The following is a 27,797-nucleotide window of genomic DNA, read 5'->3' on the forward strand; positions in this document are numbered from 1 at the left end:
GTCAAACGACAAGTATGTCAAAGTAGTAGAACCGTGATCCCAACCTAGCATAGACGTATCGCTGTGTTTACACCGGCAGACGCTGTGAAAACCACTTCCGGCGGAAATGAATTGCATATTTGTAGAGTTATGGCAGCCCCCTAGTTTTGGCGCGTAAAGTTGTCTATAGGCCTACTCACTACTCACGATTCTAGCATTGGCCACTACTGCGAAATACAACAGCAACACAATTCCAAAGGAATAAAAATGATGAAGGAAGAAAGAACAAATGGCAGGACTGTAAAATAACTTGCTAGATAACCCAAATCAGAGAACAGGAACATGGCCCAAAACACTAGCTACAGTTGTTGCTAGCTGTAAAGCCAGGCTAGCTGTCGGCTAGCTTGTAAAAAGTCCCTCATACAAACTGTATAGTATTGCAATCGAAATTCGCATTAATTGTACAATTCGAAATTTGCACTAATTCTACAATTCGATATTCTAGAATCATACAGGGGCGTGTTTTAACGTTAATATTCATAAACTGGTTTCCACAAAGAACTCATTTCAGGCACAAGCTTCTGAAATGTTACGACCATGTTAAGAGTAAAAAATTTAATGGTTAATTTATTGGTTATTCTTTCTTAATTGGTCATAGTTCACAAGTAGTTCTCAATGAGGATAGATTTATTTAGTAATAATCAAATACCTACCAAGGAACTACATTTGTACTAAATTCGAAATTACTTACTGCTTAGTTAATCTTGGTTCCATATTAGTTAATAGTATTAAATTCAGTGTTAATATAGAACTACCTATTACTTCATGCATAGCTACTCATTAACAACGGACCATTATTCTAAAGTGTTACCGAAATAACAAACTCAGCTGTCTGTTTCTGTGCCTTGGCATTGTGTATTTCAGAGGGAGATTTTTGTATGAAAAGAATGCAGGAAGATATTTCCACATAAGGCACAGCTCAACACTCCTTTAAGAAGAGAATGTTGCCTTGGGGTGAAATAGAAAATAGTGCAGCTGTTTCCAATGCCATACTCTCTTGGCAAAACAGAACAATTGAGATGTAAAGACTGGGTTGGAGTGCATGTTGAAGTGTATAGATCTTCTTTTCCCATAGGGTCATCAGCTTGTGTTGAGAATCTCGGATCAAAGTCGACCCTTCGGGAATCCCTTTATTACATTTTACACATTCTCTCTGGGAGCAAAGGAAACAATACAGAACATGCCATTTATCTCAACAAATATTAATTCTACCACTGAACAATTTAATTTAATGTTTGGTATTGCATTGAAGCACATGATTGGTAAACAGACCAGAAAGTGAATATGGTTCCATATGCTAGGCTGTTATGTATTCTTATTGTTTGATATTGTTGGAGTGGAGAAATCACACAGTATTTGAATGAGCAAACCAGTACGCTCTGATGTGAAAAACAAACCCATTCTTGCTTGGTAATCAAGCAGTTGTGAGCTATTCACATTTTAAAGAACGAGGAAGGAGGGCCAGCGTCATCTTTTAATTGGCTGGGACAAAGTTTGCCACAGGAAGAGTTTTTTTTTCTTCTTTTTTTTTTAATGAGATCTGGGCATGGTGCCAAATGAATAGAAAATGGTGTTCCCTTTCCCTCCGATAGCCTCGAATGTCTCTGACTGCCATCGTCATTTAAAGGGAGGGGGGCATGTGAGCCCGTCCAGATTTGATTTTAATAACGCCAAAGTCTTTAATACTATTCCACTCCGTTCCTCGGGGCGGCCTACTTCCTTCCATGACATCTGGGAAGTTAATGTAGCTAGGCCTTTACCATTGAAGGATCATCAGAGAACACCTCTCCATTTTCTCTTCATGCACTGCTCAAGAGGGATCAGGTGTGCATGGCAGATGTGTGCAGAGGAATATTCTTGTTATTGAAATTTAGAAGATGGTATTGTGTTTGTTGTATGCCTTCAACAAATTTAGCTTTCAGCAATATAATCTAATCAAAAATTCCAAAATCTATTTGTGCTTTACAGGTCCAGAGACGTGCTTTTCTCGTTTATATTGTAGCAATGAGCTAGACACTCTGTAACCAGAATTTTGAATAAACTGACTAAAGTAGAAGCTTCCAATTTTCAATTTACATTTATTAGATGCTCTTATCCAGAGCAATTTACAGTAAGAACAGGGACTCCTCCGAGGCAAGTAGAGTGAAGTGCCTGGCCCAAGGACACAACATCATTTTGCATCATTTTTAATTATGAGTAGGGGAGTGTTGTTTCTTGTATGTTCTGTTATCCCAACAAGTATTACTGTACTTGACAGATGACATTGCGAAGTTGTGGTCAGGTCTTTTCAGAGAGGGCTTTCATAGACAAACGACAAAGTTAAACAAAAGGGGGTATTTTTTTGGTGTTCTCTAATGAACTCAGCAGTCCTCTCAATGTGGCCTGGGAGCCGGCAGAAGCCAGAGGTTAGCTTTCAATTTTTTCTCCCTTGTCGCTGCGTTGCCATGACGACGGATATAGAAATCCCGCTGACTCCTGGGAAGAAAGCCCTGGGTGACACACAGTAGCACTTTTGTGGCGCATGAAGGGCGATGGGCTTCATTTAGGCAAGCCTGGTCAAGGATGTGTATTCAGTTTACTGAAGAGGACGGATCAGCCAGGACACAGAGGAGAGGAGAGAAAGAGTCCATGGTCAAAAAGCAATGATGTGGCTCACACCATAGAATCCACTAGAGAGAAGAGGTAGGGAGGAACAGGTGAGTGACTTGTTTGTTCCCAAGGGAGTCAACAAGTGTTTCAAAAATTGAAAGGTCTTCTGCATGTGCATGTCCAGCTCATTTTCAGATTTATCTTTCATGTCTCTATTTTGGCTTAAGTTAGATTGCCTGTGCTGTTTCAGGACAAGATGGAGAGCTTTACATAAAAAACGTGTTAAAACACATAATATATCAAAAGCCACCCATCCCTTCTCCCAATAAATGTCTTTGGCCTGTGCTCATGCATGTCTGCAACATGAATCAAGAGACTGTTCTGGAAGTTATACAAGACATGGGAGGCCTCTACTGGCCAAGAAAGTACTCACATCTGTCGCATCAGTGGGGAATAAGGTGCCTCTAAACTCCATCAGAGCCCCTGCAGCCAGCTTGGCTTCTGGTGCGAAGGCTGCAGAAGGGGATTTGGAAGAAAGGTGACAGGAAAATAAGAAAATACGCAACATGGGAAATCCAACAGCAAAAATTCAACAGGGAGGTTAGGAAGCTCATTAAAATCCTTTTGACAATCCTCTCTTAGGCATAACATTTTTTGTTTTTAAGAGCATGCATCTAAATCAGTTGGTTTTCACAACAGGTTTCAGAGAATAGTATCCGTTCAATATATCTGTCAAAGGTTTCACACAGTTCACGGAACAATAAAAATCGATACCATTAAACACTCCTGGGGAAAAAACAAGCACAAGCAGTTCTCCTGGGGCCTGGCCAAAATCTTTTGTTTTATGTTTCACAGAGTTGTCAATAAAACATTCAGAAGATCTTTAATACTTCATTACATCTTTGAATCCAAGGTACCACAAGCATGTATTTTTGCTATAGACCACTGAAAAGCATTTTGAAAATGTCTTGTAACCGATAGATCAATAGCGCACACTCTTAAAGGAACACATGCACATTTCCATGCAAACCTGAAACTGGCACGTCTACACATAAGGCAGGGTTAGTAGCCAGGGCAAGGGCAAGCAGCCAATCAGATGCTTCCAGGTTAACCAATGACCACTCACTACAAACTTGCATGATTAGTGCTTTCTTGTGCGCATTCTAATTCCTTCACAAACGTATTACTGTAAAAGCCATTATAACAGTAGTTGGGCAGAGGTGGAAGTGCTGAACATAATCTCAGGCAGACTCTCAGCCCAATGACAGGGCATGTTAAATCAAGCATACACTGGAGGAAGCTCTTTTAGATGTTAAACATGCATGGTGAAAACCAGCACTACTGTAACTTGAACAATACTTAACCTATTATATTTATTCACATTTTCTATCTTATATAAAACCTAATATTACTTTATCACTGCTTTCCCATTTACTGAAGTCCTGACAGGATAGACTAGATATGTTGACAAAGAGGTTTGTGCTCTGATGCTTGAATCCATTAGTAACATAGAGCTGGGTGTTATGGTGTGAGGCTAGTCCCCAGGGACCAGAGGTGAGAATTGTCTGTCATCACAAGGTTAAAGACACTATGGGTTTCTGTCTGTAATTTTTGAAACATCATGGACTGAGAGGACTAAGATGGTGTTGTTGTTGACACTCTTTTTGAGAGGATATTACTATTGAATCTTGGGTTGACTCAATTTTTTTTGTAAAATGTCCACAACTTTATCTGGTAAACTAACAGGCTTTTTGTGCATCATGCCTTTCACAGCATTTATTGGGTGAGAGTAATTTCCTATTTTAATTGAGTCACGTATGCTTAATGTTTCACAATGAATCCAACCCTCCCCTCCCCCCCTCCACACACTCCTCCACAAAACGACGGTTTCTCCCATCAAAGTTGACTCTTGACGACATTCCAGCTGAGGTCTCGAGGCACCTCTCACCATTCCACTGGACCCCCATCCCACTACAGTGAATCACTCCTACCCCCATAATGTTTTCACTTCATCAAAGAAAAAGAAGCTCAATGTTTGATAATGCCTCAGACGGTAGCGCGCTAGCCCTAACAACCCAGAGGTTGAGGAATTCTTGGTAGTAGAGTTTTTTTTTGTCTCCAATGTCCCACATCTCTCTCTCTCTCCTTCCAAATGCTTTCCTCTATTAATCAGAGCTCATGGCTCAAACTGGTCTTCAACTTCCTCCCCAATCCGCGTTAAGCCTGTCATTTCTGGCTATTATTTACTTTAATGGGCTTTGGCTGATCCCTGGCGAAGCCTTGGATCTGGGAATAATGCGGCTGAGGGTAGCGGGCCCAGACGCAGGCACGGGGCTGCCTGTAGATTAGCTATGGCAGATGGGCTTTACAGGGGCTTCCTGTGAGCAGGAGTGTTGATTGAGAGGGCATAATGAGAGTGGTGGTGTCTTCACAATAGACCCAGCCACCTCGCTGTACCTCTCGCGTCCAAACAACCCCCCCCTCACCCCGCCCCCCACCCCTGTGCCCTACCACCCCAATTCTCCCACCCCAGCTTCCTCGGTTGTGAATCCAGCAACGCCCCCCCCCCCCAACACACAACCCCTCCTGCGCCCCCACTCCTTATTCTGTCTTTTTTGTGCTCGCACTCTCTCTCGTACTTTTTTTTGCACTCTCTATTTCGCTCTCTTTTTTTCCACGGTGGAAGTCAGAGCGTAGGAGCAAGCACAAAAGCAACTGTAAATAACCATGAATGTTAATCCTGCAGTAATTGCTTCCCTCTTAAACTGGGTGTGTACTTTCACAGGACTGCCTCCTCGGCAGGTCATTAAAGGGATAGCCTTTCTTTTTCCACTGTTTACTTAACAAGGTCCCTCTATATTTAGGGAAAGATTAACAAAAAAATTAACAATGGGTGACCTTGTATTAGCTGTTACTTGTGTGAGAATAAAATCTAAATGGCAGGCAGCATGCACCATCAAGCATGATTTAATCAATTTAACTTCAGTCATATATTTTTCTGTTTCCTCTTGGATCTCTAGCCCTTGTGCCTAAGTGAGGTGAAGGACTTCTACTCTTGTTACATTGTACACGTGGCGTCCTCTTCATCACTACACACTCACCTGTCTCTTTATCCTCTGTTGTGTTGGCACCCAAAGTCACACCAAGTATTGTGCTAATACGCAAATCAACTGTGAATAACCTGCGCCCTGAAAGTCCTGGGGTCAAGTTTGTGTACAAGAGTAAAAATTTTGTCATGATGGACTCTCTCTACGTGCTCCCAAAGTTTCCCCACACAAGGACTCGCCACACAATTCAGAAGCTTCAATTATCCCCCTCCCCTGAGCGCCTTAAGCAACTTTTTCAAGACTCCTTTCAATTCGCTCTTGTCAAGCGATGAAAGAAAAACTAACCACCATGTCAAGAGAACTCAGCTGCCTAGCAACGGGGCCATAGTTTAATTCTGATTTGCTTCAGGTTTTGAGTAATGGAAATTGACAATGTTAAGCCAGTCAGAAGTGTTGTTTGTCACCGCTGAAACGCAAACAAAACTGCATTGTTTTTCGAAAGTATTGAGCATGATTGATGTCTTAGAGTCTACAATGGTATCATTCATTTCTCCCTTGTGTTTTTGCCGGGATTGATGTCATATCTTTTCATGGCATATTAAAGGTTGTGGAGAAGCATGAAAATGCATCACTTTTCATCTCGGGAGCAGACGGCAATGTCTTGAGTGCATTCCTATAACTGGTGAAGTTTAATGATTCCTTTCAGCCTGTGTCTATTTCACCCAGAAATAATTTAATAAGAATCCAGACCCTTTAGAAGCCTCCATGTCCCACCACAATAGCTGGAGAACTGACAAAAAGTGACTTGAATACAACAAAGAGGAGGCCTTGAAGATGAAAGTCTTGCACCCTCTTCATTTGTTTGCTCTGCACTGTTTTGTGTTTTTGACACACTTTTTGTTCAAAATGTTTGGATTTCTAGCTTGGTTACTTTGATAGTGGAATACTAACAAATCTGTCATGAATATGATAATAGACATTTCAAAAAAAGAAAAAATTGGGGGATTACTTTAAATATCTTTTTTGACACCTTCTACCAGGTGAGTTTTGTTTTTTTATTATCAAACACAAAAACGTGTTGCGGTAAAGTTATTATGGCCATTTAGTTTATAAAACTTTGTCCTTTGCTGAAATTCAGTTGACTCTTCTTAACAATTTGTAATCTAAGAGTCAGTGCTATAATGAACATCGTGCACTGTAAAGAGATAATGGCACTCCATATATTTATACCAATGTTTTGCATGTGATGGTTTTATACATGTGTGATGGAAGTTTAACAAAATTGCGTAAAACCGTATACTTTTCCACTCAGACCGCTGACAAGGTTAGATACCTTTGGACTTTTTTAGGCAACATTCATCACATTTAGATTATTTCTCTCCCTCCTTCCCTCATTTTATGTCTGTGACAGAGGTCATCATGTGACGCTCAGATGAGCGTTGAGATGGATGACAAGGAATAGTTGACAAAAACCTAGGGGACATCAAAGGGACCCAGACAGTGTTGTTGAACTAGCCATCCACAGTGGGTGACCAAGACTAAACAAACGGTGGCCAAGGCAAGTCTACATCACCCACACCCCCACAGGACTATTGCAAGGTTGAGTTTACATACTGTCTGTTTTACGAATGGTACAATTTTCAAACGTAATCCGTTAAGCAAATACTTTTCTTCCCCTCCCTTGGTTAGCACTGGCCTTGGTGATAAACCACCATCTTATCCACATAGGACACACAAGGGAAGGATACCATGCACAGGAAAAGCTTCAGTTATTAATTGTGAGAGCCCCACTGCTTTGTATGTGTTTCGAAGCAATGCCATCTCAAAGGGTGTTTGAACTTATGAAAAGTCTGACCTCTATAGACACATCCTTTGAACTCCACTAGAAATGTACATCTGTGCATGTTGTATGATGAACAGACACAAATTGAAATGTAAGCCACACCACCAGAGAACTCATGCACTAGCTCTGATAATGTCTGGCCTTCAAATTATATTCATATTGGTCTCACTGATGTTGGATAATAACGGAGAACAAATCCTATGTATTTGTATGCAGTACTTTAACATGATCCAAGTGAGCTGTTAGAGCTCTTAAAGGCCTTGTTGTTTTGACTGTTGTAATGGTTGTAATAGCAAATGATGCATAGACCCATATGAACATAAAAATCAAGACAAGAATGTACCTTGAACCGCGACAAAAATATATTCAAAGCAAGCATGCAGTGTCTTTACATCTCAGTCTGCCTAAAGTACCTCATTTTGTGAAACAACACCCACACTGAAATAATCAAGAACTATATCACGACAACAAACAGTGTTTTGTGTGAAAAACATATCAGATGTCTCATCAGTTTTGACATTGTCTTAAATGTCTTCCTCTGTCCATGACAAATGGTTTTTAGTACTTCCACCATCTGTCCTTAATGAGTCCCTTTTTCCTTCTTCCATCCATTTCCATATTGTATTGTGTATAGCCCACATTTGCATAATTGTACAAAGATTTTTCCTTTAAAATTGATATCCACCTAGGGTGTATGAGAGGATGAAACAAGAAAATGAAGATTGAAATAAAGGAAGGAATAAAGAAAGAGTGAAGATGTTTGTGATGTTTTTTCACACTCTCTTCTTCTTCGGGCTCCACAGTAACCTAATCAGGACAGGCTTTATCTGCTAATCCACATTTAAACTTTAACCTGTAGGGGGGCTCTTTGTGTTAGTTAATGTAACCATAAAAGAAGCGGCCAGTCTGAATGACTAATCAGATTCATCATATTTTGCAAGACTAAAAAGCTTCTCTAAAAAGGGAATTGGAATTAGCGTGACTTCCACAAGAGAAATAGAGGGTGGAAAAACTTTAAATGAAACAATTGCATGTGACGAAATGGTGGAGCAGAATAAATTATTGTTCAAGAGCCAACTTCTTAATCAGCTCAGCTGTCTAAGCTCAGACAGACACAGAGATGTTGGGTAATATGTAAAATGAAGGCCTTGAAGGACAAAACTAAAGATCCAGATAGGCAGCTGCTTACAAAAATCAAGTTAGGGACACAATGTAATGGCATATCACAAAAACTAAAACACAACCACTCAAACCCAAAGAGGTTCCCAATCTCTACGATGCTCTTTTGCTTTCACGCGACAAACTGTCTCGGACAGGAGACATATTTGAACATCAATATTTCAGTATTTTAAGAGAATTGGAGTGTAGAAGCAAATTAGATTTTCCAACAACAAAGATTAATTAATAAAGTGTGTCGATGAGTGTTACGTATGGGCCAACATCTGGCGACTTGGTTTGTCTCGTACAGACATCTGAAAGGAACTGAAAAAAACACCATAACATGCTGGACCTGTTTTGTGGGGAACGGAATATTAGGGATTACACTTGTTCTCTTTCTGTTTAAAAAGTCGTTCTGACACCCACGACTAGGATTGATCTTGTTAGGGGAAGAGAAACAACCTGACATATTTAGGGCTTGTTTAGTGTCTTTAAAAACAGAGTTAACTATGAATATTATGAATATTCATAATGGGGAAATGGAAGCCACTGAAACAAAGCATTATTTTATATGACCAATATTCTGCCTAGTCTGATGCTTAAGTAAATTACCTGTCACTATGAATAGATGCTAAATGATTCAATTAGCTTGAGATCTCTATCAATAGAAATGTTTGAGACTTAGCTTTCTTTCAAAACACCAAACATCTGTTGACATGCATTTCATTTTCAGTCCATTGGAGATCATATTTTTCATTTTCCCTTGTTAAACTTCTACATTATACTGTATCATGTTAAAAAGGAAAACTACTGGCAATGGGAAAGCATAGTCAAATGGGAAAATTGATTCTCCTTTAGTTCGTAAAATTGTGTACTGATAAGAAATTACAATGTATAGAGATTTAACGCTTATGCAGTATTTCTCATTGTCTATGTGGTAGGGAGGGAGGAGGTGTGGGGGTGGGTGGGTGGGTGTAATGGAAGAAAGGGTTTGAATGAATGTTAAACTGCACATGTAATATTCTCCAACTACAATAATCTTTCTAAAATGTGTGCTTTTAGCCACCATTAACACCAAAGCGTAGCATTTTGAGTCAAGGCAGAGAAGAAAAGAATGGCATGTCACTTCCACAATCCGTGAATCAGCTGTATAATTTTCTCTCCATTAGAGTGGTACAAGGTGGCCTACAGTATTATCATATTCCACATTGAGGCCAATCAAGCCATTTCATAATTTTTTTGATTACTTTTCTTTGTTTATCACATTTGTTCTTAACATTTGTAGCTATACACTTTTTGGTGTGCAACATTTTATTTTCTTCATGGATTTTGTTAATCTGTTCTTCATTACTACTGGCTATAATTCACATACAGACATATCATGCAGTACAACTCAAACATTAGTTCATCCAACCCAGGGGCGTAGCCAGAATAATCATTTTCAGTAGGCCTAGAAAAATATGGATAGGCATATTTATTCAGTTTTTTTACATATTTACCTTGCGATGTGCACCCGGTGCATAATTTTCTGGGATATTTTTGTCTTTGGGTAGGCCTTAAAACAAATTGGGTAGGCCTGTGCCTACCCAGGCCTACCCGTGGCTACGCCTCTGATCCAACCTCAACATGAATGTGGGATGAATGTATTTATTTATTAATAAGAGATATGTATGTATGCTGTCATATGTCAACTAAGAATATCTAGTTTGGTTTACAAAACCCCAAAATATGTAGTTTCAGTATTTAAAAAATAGGTTCAGAAGATATTGTTTAACTATATGTGCAGTACAGGATATTAGTTGCTGACTAATAATCTATGCATTTAGTACAACATGTTCGGTGTGACCATGGTGCTCTGTGGGTCATGTTGTACAGGTCCTGTGGTGCTCCACCAGTGTTGTTGTCAGGCTCTATAAAATATTCAAGAATGCTCTTCTGTGGGATCTACCTCCATCTAGTGGTCTCTCTGGCTCCTATCAGCACGCACACTAACCAGTAAATACCGGCCTACTTACTTCATACTCGTGCAACTCATGCATTCAGTTTTAAAAACAATGGTAAAAGATAACTACGCATACATTGTTCTCTTATACTATTTATATCTTACAATTACATTTGGTTGGTTGAACCACCATTTCCTTACTGTTAGCTAGTTCCCGGTCGAGGGAGGAAAGGAGGGACAATTTTTGGGAGGGAAACCCTGACACATAGAAAGAATGAAAGAGGGCTATCTCCTGGGACATGTAATCTTTGCACATCCTTTAAAGCTCATTACGATCATAATACCGCAATAAAGTTGTCTCTGTCATATCAATTTTCTCTACTTTTTAGAATTCTAATGAACACGCCCGAGCCATTTTTCATTTAGCAGATTACAGGATGTAAAGAAACAATGAGTGAGGCCGAGGCTTTGTGCCTGTAATCACACAATTTACCACCACTCAAAGGTCTTAAATGACAAGCCAATTTCCACACTTATTAAGCCTTCTGACACACTTCAAATAATCGTATTAGCCATTTTTGGGGGGTTAAATTAGGCCAGATTTTGAGGAAGAGACCTTCGAATCAACGTAATATTCGTAATAGACTCCTCTCCTCACACAGAACTTGAGATGTCTCTGTTGCTGCTCTGCACCAGGCAGGGGGTAGACAGCCCTGTCCTGAGTCAGAGTTAGCAGTCAATCATAAAACCACTTGCCACTTATTCTCCAGTCCTGCAGGTCAGTGTCCCACTTTCCTTTTTTGATTTCTAATCAAAGACTGGGCTAGCTAATAGAGGTAATGAAAGCAGAGGGTATAGGGCTCTGAAGAGATGTGGAAGATTTTAAGGCCACTTTTGGCTCCCTGTGGGGAGGGTCATCGTGCAAACCTCAAGACCCCACAGTCAGAACCCCAACCTCCAAAACACCACCCCCCTCACACACTAGGGATGTCACGAGAACCGATACTTACGATACCTTTCGATGCTAAAATAACAAAACACCGACGATGCCCATTTTTTTGAAGCACCGTAAGCGCCGATGCCAGATGTTAGCATCGGTGCTGCGCCTCTTCTGGAACTGATGGGGGCAGTATTCAAGAGTGTTCCAGTCGACGTTTACATTCAGAAAACCAAGATGGCAACTGCAGCCGCAGCAATCGCCCCACCTCGACTTGTTTACAACAAAGGCACATAAGTTGTGTTTGGAAATAGCCTACTTTGCGTTTGAGGCAGATGACCGTGGCGTTATAATTAATCCGCAGAAGCCACTATGCAGAAGATGCTACCTTGTTCTTCAGATCAAGGGAGGTAATACTTCCAATTTAGCTAAGCAACTGAAAGATCGTCATCCGGATTTGTTTGAAAAATTGAAGGTGAGCCATTCCAGAAGAGCAGCACCGATGCTAACATCTGGCATCATACAAAATAAATCAATGTTCGTTGTGGTCGCGGCATCCGAATACTCTGAATACATCCAAAGAATGCACTTTTTCTGTTTTTTAATCTGTCATACACGTTACTGTACAGGATGTTTGAGATGGTGGGCACTAGTGTTACAATGGCTTATTTTATGTACTTAGTTTAGGTTAGCTATGCTGTAGTTTTAACGTTAGCCTATAGCCTACCTTGGTTAGAAGGTAAAGTCATGTTCATCTTGTTAGCTGAATGGCTTAATTGCACTGTATTAGGTTGTGCTATGCTCTGTTGCACATGTTTTGTATGTCTTATGACATTTGGCTGTTTTGCAAAATATGTTTTATAAATAAGTAAATGTTTCAAGTTCAAGTACATGGAATCTTAGAAAATCCTTTTTTTACCATGGTATTGAAATTGGCATCGAGAATCTTGTTATTTTACTGGTATCGGCACCGACTACTGAATTTTTGGTATTGTGACACCCCTATGACACACACACTTGTTTTTTTCCACACACTATGGTTTAACAGTCTTAACATTTCACCACAAGCCATTGGTAAACATTGTCGAAGGACCAATGTATGAAGTTGTGCTGTCATAATTCACCACCACAAAATGAGGCCGCTTGCTGGGAGAGGCAGAGGAAAAGAAAAAGCCAGGCACTTGGGTTCGCCGCGCCCCTCTGGAGAGGAATGCACACACTGGAAACTGGTTACTAGTTAGGGGTGCACCACATCCTGGTACTTTTATCTTTGACCTATGACACCGGGCACATCTGGAAACATAGTTGGAGCCAAAACACTAGGACTTTTCTTTTCTCTTCTCTCGAAGCGTTTATGGAAGTGAAGCTTTAAAGTTTTGTCCGTACTACTAAGCTGGCATCCTCACTTTCTCAGAACCGGTTTAATGGCTGCAGTGGTAATGACCTAGTGGATATTGACCGTGTGAGCAGGAAGTGAGCATGTATGAGAGGACAGTGGGATAAAGAGAAGGCTGTATTGTTCCACCTTGTTGTATAGATTCCAGATTTGGGGCACAGATAAACATCTCAGAGAGTGGTGGTATAAAGGCCTTTTGGTCTTTGATGTTCAGAGATGGTCTTGGTTAATGGACACCAAGTTTGGAAGCCAACAAAAACATTCCTCGGACCAGGATCATTTGAAGTAACACTGCACCATTTCGTCTTTGGACCAAACGATTCCATCAGCTGCTTCTTTAGTTGTTTTATTAGATGGACTGAGTTCTGACGCTGTTAACGGGTACAAGATGCTCCTAAGCCCCTGAGTTGAGTGTTTATGTTTCAGGAAAAATTGTGTTGTGTTGCTTAGAGTTAGTCCGTAGTGCAAACAACAACTTCTGCCATATTTCAATACCCCTTTTTTCTGAATTGTATGTTTAGGACAGGATTCTCCCAGGATTTTCTACAGGACAATTGCTTCAGATTTGGTTACACCCAAAATTTAAATACATCCAATAATTCTGGCATGGCATCGTATTTGTCTTGGAAAACCACTGAAAATTATTGGCCACCTTAGGTATAAGCAAAGGCTATATTTTTCCTGTCTGTGTGAAACCTGTCCTCAGAGGATAGACAACTGGAGTCAAAAAAGTTAAACTTACCCAGATAAGACCGCTCTCCTCATATTTAGCTACTCTTTTTGGATAATGTTGAAACATTTTTGGAACATTACACATAGGGGTTTTCAAGCTGAGATCAAAAACAGGTATATAAAAAAGAACATTGCTGTCAGATGACACAACAATTCTCCCTCTCTTGTCTAAGGCAGCTATCAAATGGGCATTCAATATCTTCCGTGCCAACTAAAGGCTATATACTTCACGATAAAAAGGTACGTGTGTACACATATGCAGGATGACTGCCACACCTGCATTCGTACGGATACTGCATTCATTTGGTGTATGATTTGTGCACATCTCCCTAGGCATTGAGGCCCTCATGTACGTACATTTGCAAACGTAGCGTTATCAGCGCCATGGCCAAGCCGCAGAAAGCGCCCTGAAATACTTCAGTTTACGTTGTATTTACCAAACCTGCAGTTCATCGGGTAATCAGCGCTTTTCTCCGCCCACTATACTGTAAATCAAGAGCATTTAAACGTGCAATTGAATGGGCCTCCTTCTCACTTTCTATCATGGATCATCCACCAAAGTCAAAACAGCTAAAACAAAGATTTTGTGAAAACAAAATTGATGTGCTTGTTCACACTGACGCAAAAAAATGCCATCTGGACCTAAATTACCAATTCCAGTAACTGTAATATTGCATGGCTGCTTAATCTGTAACGCATAATGATTTTGTGTTCACTCAACTGAAAAAGTGTGATCCTTGCGGAAAAATCCTTTCAGCTCGTCTCTGTGGCCTATGTCTTCTTCTTGCTCCGATTACTACTGCCATTTCACCAGGAGGCATATGCGAGGAAACCTGAATCCTGGTTTACACCTGCTTTTAAGAGGTGCAATTTTCACCGCAAAATAGAGGCGTGCTTTCACGGGCATTTTTTGTACATACCGGGGAATACATAATTAGGCGGACTTTACGGTATCCCCTCCAATCTCTTTAAGGGAAACTCCCACTTTCCCCTTCACCCTCCTGTGAATGCATGTGCATGACACGTGAAAGCGCAATTTGCCATTTTCAGTTCCCGCGACAGGCAGTCTGCGCTTTTACCTCAGTGTGGCATGTTTGTACATACCTCGCCATACTTTTACGCGCACGTTACGAAATAAATACGCCTAAAATGGGCGCAAAAGCGTTAGCTTGGAAGCGTAACATGAGGCCCTGAGTGTACACATACTGTCTTGATACACTGGGCCGAGAGATAGCAAGCCAAGTACATTGGGAAGGCTTTGTCATCAAGAGGGGCATTAAGATCTCTTTGATGTAACCACACAGTGTGGCAAGCAACTAAGAACACTCATGGCTTGCTTAATTATACTGAGAAATGGATGAGTGACATTACCCTAACGCAGCTGCAGTAAGCTTCAGGGCCCAGCTTCTTATCTCAGTCATGGAAGCAGTTGCTAGCTGGCATTCGCTGCGTCCAACTTAGTTTGTTCAAGTTCCCAAACAGGTTCACAAATGTTTTCCAGCCATTTTCCAGTCATTGATTGTGCCACACATGTTCAAAGGTAGGCCCCCCAACCCAGAATCTCCATTGGTAAATAAGGGATCCACCCACCACTTCCGGGTCACAGGGGCAAACCACTTTGAATATCAATTGAATATCATGCAAGCCGGAGATGCTATGCAAAATTTGTAGGAGGAGTAGCAAGCTATGGGTGTGTCGAGAGGATGTGTTGAGGCGCCATGCTGCTCCTCATCCCAAATGGCCTATTCATCAGACTTTTTTTATGCAAAACCCACAAATCCAATAGAATGTAAATCAACAGGGCACATTAATGTATTGAGAAAAATGCTATCTAAATGTTTAAATCGCAATGGTTTGTAATGCACAGATGTTCTTCTTGACGTTAGAGGTGGCGTCACTCATGCTTACTGTACGCAATTACCATGGCTCAGCATTTGATTCTTTTACAAAATGGGTAACGAACCAGCGCGAAGCGCTGGACAGGTAGTTGTAAGGAGACAATAATTATCTATTAAAGACCTGGCTCATCACGCCATACTGTACATAGTCCCCCTTTAAGACAATATGTAACCAATGCTGTCGATGTCTCGAGTTTGACAACAATATTTGGGAGAATGAAAATGCCTTTCCAATTCCTGAGCACTAATAGACAATCATCAATTGTGGAATGTTTTTTGTCACAGTATTGCCATGCGTAATTAATGTCACATTGAAATGATAAAGAAGTCAATGCAGGGCAGTAGGCAATGTCATTGAGAGCTAAATGAGCAAAACAAGGGAACTGCACCCACAGCACAGGTTGGGACCATTTGGTTGAAATGTTGTTTCCACTTGGTAAGTGAATGCTCATTGAAGTCATCATCAGAAAAGCATTAAAGTTATTACTGACAATTTCAATGGGCATTCACTTACCAAGTAGGTGAATAATGATATTATTAACACAATAACACAATCTTAAAATTAAATTATCTAAATGTGTCAGATGACATTTTGATGCCATGTGATGGAGGCTCCCCAGTGCCACACTGTCTCTGCTGACAGAACTCTGAGATCATAGTGCCTACAAAACATGACATTGAGTAACTAGAGAGGGTACAATTTCTGGAGAAATTGTAGGGTGTGCTTTCTTGCGTCGGTTGCAGGTGGGTCCGTTTTCCCTTCTAGTTATAATTTAAAGCATTTAGCCTACTCATATTGCATAATTCATTAGAACCCCCTTTGAAACAAGGAACCCCCTTTGAAACAAGCTACTGTAACAACGTTGTCACTGGCAGTATTTCAGATGGAATTGCGATTCAAATAGTACCGTCTTGTAACTGAAAATAACCCCCCCAAAACGTAAATACGTTCGATATTAATTTAAGGGGACATGGCTAATTCAAAAGCAGTTTGCTAGAGGCAAGCTAGTTGCCGTTGCTATCCACACTTCACTGATTGTTTGAAAGCGCCGGAAATGAGAATGTTTCTTTTGTAAGGGATAATGTATAGAACGCCGGTCATTATCGGGAAAATAAGCCCCGACAGGACGAACAGCAGAAGCCCTGAAGCGGCTTATTTTCCCAATAATGACCGGCGTTCTATGCATTATCCCGCTTATTACATGGCTACTTGCCAACAAAAATAACTTAACACAGTGTGTCTTTTTACAATGTATTTGTTACCATTCGTATTGTTGATCAGCAGAGAAATAGTTCACCAAAGACGTTGAACTTCATAGACTATAAAACATTCTTTAGGCTTCAAATCAGCTGACGTCGCTAAGCAACAGAGTACGCTGGGGTTGAAAAGTTACCGGACTACTTGCGGAGTGCTACGAAAGACGTGAATCCGAGGCAAAAAGGCCACTTCCCTTGACAGCGGTCAAATGTGCATAGCAACGGTCAAATATGAGAAAATAGTTCACCGCAGAACGTTGGGAAGCCCCATTCAAGTGAATGGAGCATTCTACAGCATTAAAGAACAGCCGTGTAATAAGACATAATAAAGTTTAGCCATAGCTGTGGCATTGAAGACAGAACTGTAGCCATAGGCGTCAGCAGCATTTTGAGAGTGGGGACACACACATTATGCGGGGGGTCTGGGGGTTTCTCCCCTAGAATGTTTTGAGATGTAGATGCAATTTCCCGCATTCTGGTGCATTCACCAACTATTTACCATAGTTGTTATACATATACTGAGGGGCTGGACATTAAAATATTTTGAAAACTAAACTTCCCAATAAGCAATGGGACATCTTCAACTACGTTTCACCTTTCAGCACTCACCTCAGCAACAGAGCTGTCTCCACTGCCCCTGCATGCTGCCCCTGCCTCTGACTCACTCTCAATCTTTACCACCTATATCAGGAGACATGCATTGAGCATTCTTTCATATTGATAATAATAAGCTTAATGTAGATTTTTCATATGAAGATTTCTGAGATGTACATCATGTTATCAGCATATAAAGTTCAGAATTGGTATAGGTTTAGTAGCCTAATAATGATGTAGGCAACATTAAAAAAGCATCTCCCTAAAGCATGACTGGACAGTTCAGAAATGATCAAATTTGTGTTCAAACCTGTAGTCTTTTCCACAGATCACATCCTGTAAACTTGATGTAAGCTTTCAGAAAATACATGGTTTAGGTGGTTGAATCAGTTTCCCTAAATGGCACAGCCCAAAAAGGTATCAGCCATATAGCCTACTCCATTTACCAATACCGAATTTATTATGCATGGACAGCATCCTAATATGGAGAGATGGACGTGTCTCTTGTCTCATTAGATAACATCCTGATGGTATAAGCTTTCAGAGGATATATGGTTTTAATGGTTGAATCAGTTTTGCCTTCATGTTACAGACTAACATGTTGCAATACAATTCTGCGAATTTCCAACATTACAAGTTGAGCAACCTTATTTAAATTGGAAGACAATGTTACACAAACTAGAGAAACTGGCATGTTAGCTAAGATTAACTCCAGAAGATTAGCTCACGGTTTTAATGGCAATAAAAAAAACACCCGCAATTTCTTTCGTAGCTACTTGGAAAAAACATCCTTGTCATCTATTTCTGCCTGAAACAGACGCCTAAATCTGAACACGGCCAAAAGCACAACATATTTCAGACCCAGATTAAGAAATCAACAAATGCTGTTCCACTTGTAATGGGTAAATAAAGTATGGTATAGCCTAGTGCTAGATGTAGGTAAAAAGCTTGCTTATCTAGCTAGCCATAATCATAATGTTTGCAGAAGGATCTTTGTGACTTAACTAACGCTATTATAGTCAGAGAATGTCTCATAAGGGTGCTTTGGCCACTGAAGGGAAAACTGGGCAACTTTGACTTACTTTCCTCTTCGTCGAAAAAACCCTCCTTATGTCCATCTCGTCTGTGGAACCGTCATGTCTGAAGTGCTAGCTACAAGCGCGATGCGTCGATCCAAGAATATGGGAGTTGAATCTGCGTGCATGATGCTGTTTTTTTTAGAAAACGTGGAGTGGAATTCTATTGCTATGAGTATTCTCCCTACTGATAAAGTGGAACGGATTTGATTGTGAAGCAATGGAAAGATCGCTGGACTAGTAGACCAGTCATGCACTAATATTTTGATCGCAAATGTGAAGGGGTCCAAACGGACTGTAGCCTACTGCTACACACTGCCAGAGGGCGAGCCGAGTCTGTAACGTCAAAAGAAGACGCAGTCTCACTCAAATTCCAAGTTTTACACAAATAACAAAAATATGCTGACCCGCTGGCTGTCTTCACAATAGCCAAATCTTAAAAACACTGCTCTCCATTTCGATGTAGAATTGACCCTGGTACGAAATTAAACAAAGAATCATCAGACGCAGATCGACAACACTGTTGTTGTTGCCGCAATCGTCAATGGAGGCCGACAGGGCTCTCACGTAGCAAACAAATCAAAGTTTTTACAGCAACCTACATTAAAATCTCACCACCTGGATGTTTTCACAATAGTCATATCGTCATAAAATTTCCCTCTTTCTGTTTTTTATTGTAAAATTAAACTACAAAATTAGCTACGAAAATACTACTATTATATGACGCTCTCTGGCATGGCTGCCGCCTAAAAGACTAGGCGGTCTCACGGGCGACCCGCACTCGCTCTATTTACAAAGACTTTAACGACCTAAATCAAAAATCCGAGATTGCAGTTCCACTCGAAATCGCTTTCTCAACAAAGCCAAATGGTTGGGACTTTTTGGGGTGGTATTTTTCACTCGTAACCCAAGCTCCAATTTGCGTGCTAGAACGTCTCTATCACGTTGTATCCATGCGTCGTTGCTGACGTGTGTTGACGTGGTGACGTAGCTAGCACACATTACCCTTTGTCGACTACAGGCACTCTGTTACCACAAAAACGTTGTAACCTCCTAAACTGTGCAACAAAACGTGCATCCCAATACAAGCAACGCAATCGAGACCAAGACGAACATTTTGACACAGCCGTTGTCAGTGTAGTCCAAATATTGACTGAGCCTTAGGGGGGCGAAAAGAAACAATAACTAGAAAAGGCTGTTCCTGCGAAACAGCAGTGAGAATGCTGAAATCCTGAATGGGGATAGCTGACCATGCTAAAAAAGCTGAACATTTTGTAGAAAGTTATAAGCTGAAGCTTCAAAGCGCCCGAAAGGTATTTTAAATAGGGGCTGGAGCTGGACGAAGACTTAAAACTACAAACAAAAAAAAAAAAAATGCAAAACAAAAAGTGAAAAAAATCTGAAAGAAGAGGAACAATGCATACAAACTATGTATAATATAATATATAATTATTATTATAAAGATTATTTGCTGGAGTTTCAAAAGGCCTGAAATGTATGTAATAAAGGACCTGCAGCAAGATGAAGGCAGAAAAGTACAGAAAAGTTAAGAAAAATGCAAAAGTACTGGCAGTTGGAAGGTACTGCTGTGAAAGGTCTTTTTGAAAGGATCTGGAGCAAAATGAAGGCAGAAAACAGAAGAAAAGAAGAAGAAAAATGCAAAACAAAAAGGGGAACATTTCAGAAAGATGAGCTGCAGGAAAATGTGAAAATTGAGCAGAAAACCTGGAGCCGAGTGCACCAGCTGGGCGTAAAAAGATTGGTCTTAAAGGAGACATGTCATGAAAACTTTATTTTATGAGGTTATTTAACATTAATATGAGTTCCCCTAGCCTGCCTTTGGTCCCCCAATGGCTAGAATTTTCGATAAGTGTAAACCAAGCCCTGCGTGTTCTTCTCCGCCTTTGACAAAATGAAGGCTCAAACGCTCTGTTTGAAAATCTCCTCCAAGTGACGTAGATACGAGAAAGGTTACCTCCCCTCTCTCTGCTTTGCCCGCTCAGATCATTTGGCCCGCCCATGAGAAACTGAGCTGCCACCGTGCAAGGGCGAGTGCGATATCGGTTTTTCCTGGAGAGACATCATGGCGAGCAAACAAACGAAGCATAACAGTTGCTCATTGCTTGGATGTGCAAATCAAAACAAAAGTATTTTTTTAGTTCCTTCATCCAAGCTTCTGCGCAACCAGTATCTTAATTTGATTTTCGCTGGAATTGCGCCGACACAACTTCACACAAAGTTTTGTATGTCTGCGCCAAACATTTCAGCCTCTACTGTTTCCTTAACTTGAGCCAATACAAACTGGCCTTGCTGAAATAAAATTCTGGATCATTACTAACTCTACTTGGTCAAGCTACAAACCTTGGACAAGTAAGCTAACTAACACTATATCATTTTGTTGCTTTACTGTATATGGTTACCTAGCTTGCTACCCTTAGAATGTGGCTGTAACATTAGCTCTGCAGCTAACAGCTGAGTTACTGTTGCTTATGTAAAGATAGATGGCATCAAGTAGGCTATGTGTGTGAATACAAACGCTGTAACGCCACTGTTGTGCACTTCTTTGTTATTTGGATAACCGTTCTGCTGTTATGGCGCGCGATATCCGCCTTTCTCTTCATTGAAATGACTATGAGTGTGCACCTCTGCAAACCAGGGTGATTAGATGAGAATGACTCAATTTGAGGCATCTTACAGCAACGGGGGCTACGAGCCATTGCGATACATCCGTTGTAAACATTAGCGCATGTTGCCGCCCCTCTCCTCCTCATTAGCATTTAAAGCTACAGACACCAAAACAGCGCGTTCTGAGGAAAGCTCATTGTGGGACTACTCGTAGTGGCTATAATTCTGCACCATGGCTGAATTTCGGGAAAGAGACTTCAGATACAGTATTAGGGGACCACTAAGGCCTATATAAAAGCATCCAAAAACAGCATTACATGTCTCCTTTAACTCTTACGTCGGTCTTAGCTACGTCCGACTTTGTGATTTGAATTTACACCAAGTGCACCAAGCTTGAAAGACCAAGGTCGAAGCTACGTCTGGTCTTAAGATGCGCGTCTTGGTGAAAATGCGAAAGCGTAGATCGTTGCCAAGCAACACATTTAAGAGCCTATCAGAGCCAGTCCACGGGCTTATTAGACATTCTCTGAGCCTATCCGAAGCGCACTTTATAGCTAGCCTATCTCTCTTCAAAACAAGCGATGGATAAAGAAAAACAAAAGAAAAGGAAAATACATTTTACTGATAGAGAAATTAGAAAACATATAGTTTGTATACTGAGAATAGAAGCGTGTTCACGGGGAAATGTATAATAATATCAACACAAACAAACAGAAACAATCAGCTGGAAATCGATCAACAACAAAATTAACAGTGGATTTCTGCTCCCACGGACAACTTTCTCGCCTTAATGCCCTTTCCATGTTGCCTATTAACAAGACGCGCTGCATGTGCGATCAAAATAGTGTTAGCCCTAATTAGGCTACCATGGATAGGATATTGGTCCGATTTACCAACTTACGCCTGCTCCCCACTAGGCGTAAAATGTACACCCAGGTGCAGCACATAAAGGGCTTAAGTCCATAGAGTTAATATAACTAGAGTAAGTTACTTTTGTCTTCCAAGATGGCGTCCCCATTCATTTCTATAAAAAGTGCTCAGTGGCGCAGGGAGGCAAGCGAGATCGCGAGACTGGACGCGGCCATCTTTCCACTTCCGTGTCTTCCTGTCTAACTTTAAACAGTGGCTCTTTTTTTCCCTAGCTCCGAGAGCTCATGTAAATCGGCTATCAGCCAATGTGAACTTTTGTGCTCGTGCTCGTGCTCTGTTAGTATCCGCCAGCACATTTGCAGGCAACTTTCATTGACAAAGCAAATAAATGGGTTGCTAGTTTACCCATTTCGGATTGGTTTCAAACTTAGCAAAAATCGGGAAAAATTATTCTATGAAAGAGCTAGTAGTATGAGCCAGGTTCGAGAATCAAACAAAAATTATTGGGGGAGATAGTTTTGTAAATGTTGAATCGAGTTAATAGAATAAAAACGACCGGAAGAGTCGGAAACCTAACCGTACATGCAATACCACCTACATCCACCGGGGCCGTTGCTTCAAGCCGAGGGGCGAGGGCTTGCTTAAGTCTAACTGGTGCACTAGTCATAACTTTAAGTTAGTCGTAACTTTCAATTCTACGTCGGACGTAGCGTACGTCCAGGCGTACGCCCAGCTGGTGCACTCGGCTCCAGTTCCTGAAGTCTGGGTTGAACGAATTTGAAGGTTAAAGGACAACACTGGAATGACTTGAACTTGCTGGAAAAAGGTAGCAACCGTTGGTCATTGGCAACAGACTGGCAACATTTCTAACCTAGAATCTAGGTTTCAGGTTGAAGACGGAGGAGAAACTAATCTTGCGTAACTGCACACACAGTCCTGTTCAGACACTTTAAGATTACATCAAAATAATAATTCATAGTGCAGGGTTGCCGATGTTGTCGTTGTCCCTGGTGAGTTTTTTTATACGTAAATAACAAGATCATGATATATCTATTCAGCGGATCATTTCTTGCAAGTGTGTCAAAGTGGTATGTATTAACACCGTAGGCTTGAATAATAACCGAAGGCGTGAAGCTAGAGAGGATGCAATGGAAGATTTCCTACATAAGCTAGATGTACAACTTCAAATTGAAAACGGAGAAGATATTTAGAGTAAAGACAAGTTACTTTACATATGTGTTCAATATCATCAAATAACAGTAAAAGTTTTCCAGTTACTTAGCGTTTGTTCGTAGGATTAACGCCAGCAGTGCACCAAACACTTACCCAAGGCCTGGTTTGGCTGTTCGTGACGGTCAGCTATGACAGTGAGCCTCGATTTTTGCAGATTTCTGTAAAACCTGCTAAAATAAAAACGATCTAGCTAGATTATGTACACTTTAAGCTCAATGTACAGTACATATCTTGTTTGGTCGATTGTGGAAAAAAAGTCGAACCGTTTTTAGTTATGGAGAGCCATCGCGCTAGCTTGATTATGAGAAATGTAGCTAGAATCCACACCTCAAACAAGTTAACCCAGACGCAAAACTGTACATCCAATCCCAAAAATAAGGATATTTTCCGAGACCCAAGACTCTGCCGAAACCATTGATATCATGTTTGTGTCTGTGCGGTCAGAAGTACAACTCTTTTGGCAGTCTCCAAAACGTCACCCAATTCTGCTTTCATGGTGCGCGTCTGTTTGGTTGCCACGGTGATGGCGCAGCTGTGATCGCTAACGAGCTGGGCAGAGAGAAAAAACACATTTAGCTGGAATCCACACCTCTAACAAGTTAACGTAGGCGCAAAACTATACGTCCAATCCCAAAAATGAGGATATTTTCCGAGACCCAAGACTCTGCCGAAACCAGAGATGTCCTTTATATGTCTGTGCGGTCAGAAATACGACTCTACCGGCAGTTTAAAAACACGTCTACTTTCGAAATTGTCTGACGAATTTTACCCACCTCTCCATTGAGGTTAGTGAGAGAATTTGAAAGGCTGCTCTCGCTTCAAGGCTCAAAACTGAAAATCTATAAATGTGAGCTCTTTAGTAGTTAAATTGGCTGCAAGAGGACAAGTTTTCCTACAATTTAAGGTAAAACTTGTTTCTGTAAGTTAAACTATATGAACGTCAGAGGAATTTGTTTGACAATTTAGTTGAATATCAGAAAAAGAGCAGCCAGCAGAGTGCTGGCTGCTCAATCATAAAAATCAAGAAGGAGCTACATTTTTCATGTATTTCAAACTGTCACAATTCAACATTGGCTGAATATTTGAAAAAGCTGAATCATTTGGGAATAGCTGAATGTCTTGTGAACATTTTAAAGTTTGAATGGTGTCTCTAGCTGAAAGTATGCTGAAGCAGTTAAGTTTGAAAGAGGAGGAAGCTTTTTAATGATTTGAAAGGATTTACCATTACTTTTAATGGGACAATAATTTGCACAAAAACCTTAATTATTTAAAAAGTATAAAAGTGAGAAATACCAGAAGTCATAGCCATCATCTCCTGAACGATCTGAATTTGTTCTCACAAATAATAAGAATATATATGTGAGATAACAATGGTTTGTGCTCGCCGAAGGCAGGCACACCCTAATAATCCTACATCCCAATATGCCATTTTAGGCCGTGGGCCGGACCCTGAAATTGTTAATTTCATTGATCCCTGTCAGGGAACTAAGTAATTTGTTTACAGATGGCATGGAAAAATTTGTATAAGTAGTTTACCGATTGTTTCCAACGTGGATATGTGCACATTTGATGAAGATATTTTTAGAAGGCCAAATTTGTAGGACTACTAAAACGTCGCCTCAGAAAACGTAAACAAATTCCCCGTCTCCTTGACAACCTGTCACGTCGCCCTGATTAGAACGAAATCCTGATATTAAAAATAGTTTTTTTAAATACTTTTTGTCTAACGTTACATGACATGAGCTATAACATACATTGAGCACTTACCGTCAGACCTCCGTTGATCACCTGTGGGTTATCTAATGTTACATAGACAGCAAAACATCAAAGCGAGACGCGATGACAGCCGGCAACTTATTTGACATAATTAACATTAACAATGAAGTGCTGTATACATGTTGCTTCGAAGACAAAAAGCCAAATATCCCTATTCTCACAAGCAAGTTGGGCATCATTTGTTCAGTGTGCCCAGAAATGGGTTAATCTCAACACAGCTGAGAGTTTGATTGCTGAAAAAGCAATAGCGGAATTTACTTTGACGGAGACGTGGCGAGACCAAGATGTGCCAGTTAATGTGGGCTTCCATAGGGAGTGCTACATGCTCTTCACTAATAAAGAGCACATTGCAAGAGCATGTAGGAGAGAAAAGGCAGCTTAAGATACTGAAGGTATGTATAAAAAAAACAAATTCTACCAATTCTCTATTAAGATCATTTTGTATTGGTGCTTCATGTAACTGTTATACGTGTATTGTAGTTGGTTTAAAAATGTTTGTTAAATAAACCTCACACTACCAGTGAATCTTAATTACACAATGTGATTTTTAATAGATGTATATTTTTGAACACTTTGTATCTAAAAATTTTTATTGAAAAGCTGGACATTTAACAAGGGCAAAAAGCATGGATTCAGTATTATATTACAGGTTGACAATGAATTGAACACAAAAGTCATTGTTGTTTTTTAGGAAAGTTAAAAAAAGACATTAAATGGTTTTCTTCCCATTCTAAACATTGAGATTACTAGATTAAAAGTAACCACCTTTGATAAACATGCTTTGTCCCCTTTGTTCTGTCCCCTACATATGTAGATAAAGCCCAACTACTGCCAGAGGAAGTCAGTGATGACACTGCATCCAAAGTCCGGGTTTTGCGTTCTGCATCAGATGGCCCAAGCCTCCCAAAAAGAGCTTCCCATCTCTTGCCTGTTGGATGCCTATTATGCAGAAAGAACCAATACATCACTAACAGTCACAGCAGAAAAAGGTCAAAAGAAAAACTTGCTCAGTGTGAAACACTAACTGCCGGTAAGCTACTTGTTGCTGCAGAGGAACGGAGGGATGAAAGTGTACTAATGCACATACGTGGGAGGGATCTTGTAGCTTCAGAGGCCATGTATCATTTGAGCTGCTACAGACATTATACAAGACATCTGGCCAAAATTCCTCAAGAGGGAAATCCAGAAAGCAATCCATATCAGGCAGGCTACACCCATTTCTGCAAGTCAGTGGTGGAAAAGAGGTTGCTGAGAAACCGTGAGGTGTTAAGGCTGTCCTGGCTAAATGGCCTTTTTAAGAAAATAGTTAAGGAAAAAGAAGGTGTTGACATTTCAACTTACAAAGCCTTTTCCTTAAAAGCCAGACTTCAAAAGTCACATCCATTTTTTAGATTTCTGAAATGTTCAATAAATTATTTAGTGTATGTTGATGATTTAACTGCTGATGAAGTAATCCATGAAAAATCTACACAGCCATCATCCTCATTATCAGACCATAGTGAAGATGACACAGAAGATGACACAGAACCAAGTCATGTTGGAGCAGGGCAAGGAACAAAAGACTCAAGCCTTCTCTATCATGCAGCCATGTCACTCAGGGAGATTATTGAGGCCAAGTGCAAAACTACTCCTAAACTGCCATGGCCACCCACAGCGCAAGACCTTCAGATGGACACTGCCTCAAATATTGTACCAAATGAATTATACAATGTCTTGGCTTGGACAACAGGTATGACTACAGAATTTAGAACTGGTGGTTTGTGTGCCAATGTTAGTGTGGAGAACAATCGGAAGATTGTGTCATTGTGTCAAGATATCATGAATCTGGAGGACGCTGGCTCATGCCAAAGCATTCCTCCTTAGCCATGGCTGTACGACATACGACAGGATCAGCTCAGCTTATAGGAATACTGAATGGTCTAGGGCACTGTTCCTCCAACTCACAAGTACTGGAACATGACATCGCTCTAGCAGAGCTGCAATTGCAAAGAGGTGATACATACATCCCACCAAACATTACAGTTCAAGTTCAAGCAACTCTTGTATGGGACAACAACGACTTTGGTGAAGAAACACTATCTGGAAAGGGAACAACACATAACACAAATGGTATTATAATTCAGAGGCCAATTACGTGTGTTGTGTCTACTTCTGAGACAGTATCTCTGCAGAGAACAAGGAAAAGATCTCTTCAACCACCTCACGCCCATATTGACACTTACATTAGAAGAAAGAGGACCGGTCCAAAACCTTTTGGATCAGAAGTTGAACTGGGACACAAGAAATACGTGTATACACAGGAATCTGCACGAAGACTGGATGATGCCTACTTTTTCATGAACACTCATGAAGTGATGAATGAGGTTCATGGCAGCGTTTTACCTGGATGGACAGGTCACAATACACTTCTTCAGAGAGGTACGATTCCAGCCATACACTGTAGCCAGAACAACGGAGAAGTTACATCCTTTCGGAGACGGAAAAGTCTGGCAGAAGAGCTGAGTTTAGAGCCAAAGCGATTTCCGACTCCTAGCCACATCCGGGTCTTCGGGCACCGACTCAAACAATGACGTGATTGGTCAACTCAGGTTGACAAGGTAACAACACGAGCTTTGATTGGTTCTTACTCCGGTTAACATTTTGTTGTTAACTTGCGATATTATATCTACGTTATCTTTTTAATGTGCAACAATTGACGTTGGAAACAAGCGGTTATGTGCTCAACAACAATTTATTTATACAGTTATAAAAAATTAACCAGTTCCCTGAAGGAGATCTATCAAAT

At 40.6% G+C, this 27,797-nt stretch overlaps 1 long non-coding RNA gene across 2 annotated transcripts; it reads right to left on the bottom strand.

Moving 5' to 3' along the window:
- Positions 1-822: 822 nt before the first annotated feature.
- LOC124470134 lies at positions 823-27,550 on the bottom strand. 2 transcript variants are annotated; one of them, XR_006956375.1, is made up of 3 exons: positions 27,395-27,550; positions 3,062-3,141; positions 823-2,708 (listed from the first exon to the last, which is right to left on the bottom strand). It is a non-coding gene; the product is annotated as an uncharacterized LOC124470134 (long non-coding RNA). The 2 variants fall into 2 exon arrangements; XR_006956374.1 differs by having other exon boundaries at positions 27,235-27,550.
- Between the last annotated feature and the right edge of the window lie 247 nt (positions 27,551-27,797).

Source organism: Hypomesus transpacificus, chromosome 8, assembly GCF_021917145.1.
Source record: "Hypomesus transpacificus isolate Combined female chromosome 8, fHypTra1, whole genome shotgun sequence".
In the NCBI taxonomy this organism is placed as follows: Eukaryota; Metazoa; Chordata; class Actinopteri; order Osmeriformes; family Osmeridae; genus Hypomesus; species Hypomesus transpacificus.